Genomic DNA, 5,436 nt, shown 5'->3' on the forward strand with positions numbered 1-5,436 from the left:
TGAAAAGAAAAAAGAAAAAAAAACATTCCCAAATATTCAAGTGAATGAGGAGGACTAACAAATGGAGTTGTATATTAAGTATACGTGGAAGACGTTTTTTATCCTTGGTTTATGTTTGGATAAACACTATAAGCGAATATTAACCATGAGCTTACCCATATATAAAAAGTTTAATGTAAAATCCAATGTGCATAATGATACCTTGAACATTTAATTTCTTGAATTTAGCTTTAACAAGTCCTGCAAAAAAATGATAAGTAATGAGTTTTTTTAAAGGCAACAGGAGTTCACTGAAGAGCTTCTGACTGGTTTCAATATCCCAAAATATGATAATGTTCTTCTTTCTGGGATGAGTTTGCAATACATATGTCAACAAGGATTCTTTTCTGTATTTATTTTTTACTTATTTGGTTACATTACACTTAAGTTTTCAGTTCTTCTAAAATAAATGAAATCCTCACATCCTCACTTAGAAAGAAAATAATGAGAATTTCCTCTTACAGAAAGACTAAAATAAACTGAAAGCCAGGTTTTTTTTTAAACTGTGGGCAATAATTGCTTCTGGAAAACAGTGGAATAATAATAATAATTTTAATAATAATAATTATATGTATATATATATATATATATATATATATATATGTATATATATATATATATATATATATATATATATATATATATATATATATATACTGTTTTGAACCCTCCAGATAGATTCAGGCTGTGTGTGAATTTATTGTATGTGTAGATCAGTGAGACATAAATAAAACACATCTGCAGTTTTCCCTCTTTCAGGCTATTCCACTTCTTTCTGAACACCATTGTCTTGTCGTGAAGAAAGATTTACTCTCTATTTCTCTTGTAGGTTGTAGAAGATTGACACCTTGTGGCAGCCCGTGAGATTACACTGTCTTATGATTTCTAACAAAAAATAAAAACAAAAATAGAGAAATCAGAGAGATTTTTCATATTTTGCAGTGTGCGTTTCAACATTTTTAATGCAATCTTTTGTGTTTACTGTTGTTGTTTTTTGTTTGATTTTGGGCTATTTTTTGTAATTTTTTGTTTTTATCTGTGTTTTTTTTTTTATTTTTGTATTTTTTTTTGTTGTGTTTTTACCTGTGTTTTTTGTAGTTATTTTCTTTTTTTTGTGTTTTTTTGTAATTTTTGTATGTGTTTTAGTATTTTTTGTGTGTGTTTTTATGGGGTTTTTTTTGTATTTTGTGTGTGTGTGTGTGTGTGTGTGTGCGTGTTTTTTTTACGTGTTTTTTATTTAAAAAGAAAGGTGTTTTTTGTGTTTTAAAATGTTGATCAAGTAAGTCAAAATGACAAAATAACAATCAGGTGAAAAAGATGATACCAGCATATGGTAATCATTATTTAAGTTGCATATACAGGCAGAATGAAAAAGAGTCAAAAACCAACAAAATAGCCCCAAACTCCGAAGGGTTAATGCACCAACTCGCGACCACGCTCATTAAATCAAACTCACCCGCAAATATACGAGGTGCGGCTAACATACTAAATGCTTATGCTGAAGGGCGGATGCTCCAGGTGACTGTGAGGAACTTTTATTTGAAAACTGTGAAGCGCATTGGACCCAGAGAGACCCAGTGGACTGGTTTTACTGAGACAGAGAGACTAACAGGACTGGTTATACTGGGAGGCATCAGAGCCTGAGTGGACTGGATGCTTTGCAGCTTAATCTGGAGCTGATAGAAGACTACAGAAAGGTGGGTGCAACAACACATTAATTGTGATGGTTGAAGAAGAACTTGAATGTGTATCATTGTGAACATGTGTGTTCACTACAAGTTTTTTTCTAAACTTCAGTGTCTTGCTGCTGAGTTTATTGTTTATGGGCAACATGTTGGTGCCTGCTGATGTATCAGGCTGTTAATTAGAGTAACGTAAACGGACTATTCGAAAGTGCTCATATTTCCTCATACTACAGCCTACGTGTATTGCTATTTATCAGAGGCTGCGGAGTTGTCTGCCTATAATCTCCAAAATAATGGAACTAGATGGCACTCAGCTTGTGGTGCTTCAACTGTCAAAATTACATTTGTAAAACCCAATAACAACAATGTCAATGACAGGGGTAATAAAGATAATCCACACACCTTGTTGTGAGCAAATGGTTACATTAAACTACTCACATCAAGGTCCGTATCATCTTAAGTAACTATGGGCCTGTTTAATAATGCAAGTTTACAGCAAATCATTTTCAGTTGATTTGGTTACATAAAGTTAATACAGCAACCTGTGCTAGGTAACTATAGAATGCCATTGTAACTGAGCTTTAACTATATTGAATTTGATTTATGAACTCAAATCAACTGAGAAAGAGTCAAACTGACCAAAACAAGCCTGATTTATTCTGTAAATTTGCTTTGTGGAGCAGGCCTCTCATGATTTCTGGAAAGAGATATTGCTGTTGAGTCTTTCAAATCAAATTTACTTTATTTGGCATGTTGAGCAACACAAGGGAAGTTTAATTTAATTCCATAACATTCAAGAGAAGGCAGACACCTCAACATTATCTTTAGCAGTGGGAATTAACTGTCCCTTTAAAGACTGCTTGTTGCACCTGCTGTGGTGTGTTTTGTCTTTTCTGGTTAATTGTAGTGAAGCCACACTGAGGAAGTTGGTTGTGTCGTTGATAATCAAGATTGTTGGCTGTTTGTTTGGATGTTGAGGTGTTAATGCATGATACGTATTGTGTAGCGTACATGTGTTCTTTACTTTAATATTAACATCATATAACATCATCATCATATGTTTTTTTTCTTTACCCTCCCTCCACCCTTTCTTCCCTTTTTAAATGTGCAACATTTAATGAGTTGAATTAATCTTAAAAGCAATAGTAATTGTACTTCAGTGTGATTCACTATGCTTAAGGAATGGCAGGAAATGGCTGACGACATCAAAAGTAATTAAAGCAGAAACAAATATGGTGCTAATTTGTCTGGGACACAGATGTGGGCTGCAGCTCTTTGTGCTTTAGGTGTTGAGAAAACTTTTATTGGAGACAAATCTGCAGTTTACAGTCAGTAGCTGAATGAGAACAATAATGCCACATTGTTAATATTTAACGAGTCACACAGTGATCTTGTGTGTTGCTCTTTGCTTTTAGTGTTAACATATATTTTTCAACTCCAGTACAGAACACATATGCTGTGAGGCTGTCGGCCTGCAGCTTTCAGATGTCACAATCTGGCTGCAAAACAAAAGAGTCTGACAGCGGCTATATTTCAAACAATCACTGGTTGGTTTAATTAACAGCCACTCAGAGACATCATTCAGTTCAGACTGTTTTTTAAAGTTACTGATCAACTAGGCATGCTCCTTGTTTTTACATATTCCCACCTGGGGCAGTTGAGTGACTTGCTTAAGTGCACTCTTTCCATGTTTTTGTTGAAGGAGAGGGTAAATATCACTCTTTACTTTTCACCTGTTTACATTTTTTCAGCCCGTCCTGGAATTTACACCAGCAACATTAATGTCTAGGCATAGACTATTACCACCATCATGAGTCTGCTAAAACTCAAGACAAAGACACCTGTCTCTAATCCTCATCTCATTTACTGACGTTGAATTTTACGATGACGTTCCAGGTTGTGTGGCTTTATAATACAGCTAAAGACATATCCACTGGTCTTGTAGATACTAGAAACTGTCCACATTTCTGGTTTAACTGTTTAATTCCCAGCTTGTATGTCTAAATGTGAAAGCAAGCCTAATGTTGCTCCCCTTTTATACAGTCTATGGTTGCTCCTGAAGAACAGGCCAGAGCCTTGTGTCCATTAGATTAGACTAGATTCAACTTTATTGTCATTTCACAGAGTACATCACAGTTAGTACATCTTACCAGAAGTGAAAAGTATGTGCAAATGTACAGTGATACATAAATAAATACAATAGGTTTTAGCAGCAGATAGCAGTAGTGCAAATGGAAGTATAAATAAAGTGCAGTTGACAGTATATGAATAGATACGTGTGTGTGGTAGTCCAGGTGGAGGGGCAAGTACAGTCACTGGAGGGGGAGTCTGGGAGCTGTCACCGAGGTGCAGAGTTCAGCAGGGAGACAGCTGCAGGGAAGAAGCTGTTCCTGAACCTGCTGGTCCAGGAACATAGGACCCTGTAGCGCTTGCCAGAGGGAAGGAGGGCAAACAGTCTGTGCCTGGGGTGAGAGCTGTCCGTGAAAATGCTGCTCGCCCTCTGCAGACATCTCTTGCCCTGGAGAGCCTCAATGGTGGGGAGTTATGAGCCGGTGATGCGTTGGGCAGTTTTTACGACCCTCTGTAGAGGAGGATGCTCTCGATGGTGCAGCGGTAGAAGTTCACCAGAATCTGAGGAGACAGGTGTACCTTCTTCAGTCTCCTCAATAAGAAGAGACGCTGGTGAGCCTTCCTGACCAGGGTGGAGGTGTTGAGAGTCCAAAAGAGATCCTCGGGGAAGTGGACACCCAGGAACTTAAAGCTGGAGACATGCTCAACCACCTTCCCGTTGATACGAATGGGGGCGTGTGTGCCACTTTTGTTCCTGAAGTCTACAATGAGCTCTTTGGTCTTCCTGGTGTTGAGAGCAAGGTTGTTGTCAGCACACCACTTTGCCGGACCTCTTCTCTGTAGGCCGACTCACCGTTGTTGCTGATGAGGCCAACCACCGTTGTGTCGTCTGCAAACTTGACATTGGTATTAAAGCCATGTACAGTTGTGCAGTCGTCCCTGAAGAAGGAGTAGAGGAGAGGACTCAGCACACAGCCCTGTGGGACGCCGGTGTTTAGGATGAAGGTTGAAGAGGTTGGGTTCCCAAGTGTAACTGACTGGGATCTGTTGGTTAGGAAGTCCACAACTCAGTTGCAGAGGGAAGTGTTGATACCCAGGTCAGAGTTTGGTGATCAATTTGGAGGGGATAATGGTATTGAAAGCTGAACTTAAGTCTATAAACAGCATTCTCACATAGGTGCTGTTATTGTCCAGGTGATAAAAGGTGGAGTGTAGTGCCATGGAGATGGCAACCTCCATGCTCCTGTTCTGGCGGTAAGCTAATTGGAAGGGGTCCAGTGTGGGTGGCAAGCAGGTTTTGAGGTGAGCCAGGACCAACCTCTCAAAGCACTTCATGATGGTGGGGGTAAGTGCAACAGGGTGGAAGTCGTTGAGGCTCACTGCCTTTGGCACTGGCACAATGGTGGTGGTTTTAAAGCACGTGGGGACAGCTGCTTGGACCAGTGACAGGTTATATATGTCAGTCAGGACCTCAGCTAGCTGCCCTGTGTAGGCCCAGAGCACACGCCCGGGGATGCCATCAGGGCCAGCAGCCTTACGTGCATTGATCTTACTCAGTGCAGCACACACGTTGTGTAGGATAGTGCAGAAAATTGTTATTTAAATGTAGATGAACAGAAAGTTGGAACAGTGGGTAGAAATG

Source organism: Centropristis striata, chromosome 12 (assembly GCF_030273125.1).
Source record: "Centropristis striata isolate RG_2023a ecotype Rhode Island chromosome 12, C.striata_1.0, whole genome shotgun sequence".
In the NCBI taxonomy this organism is placed as follows: Eukaryota; Metazoa; Chordata; class Actinopteri; order Perciformes; family Serranidae; genus Centropristis; species Centropristis striata.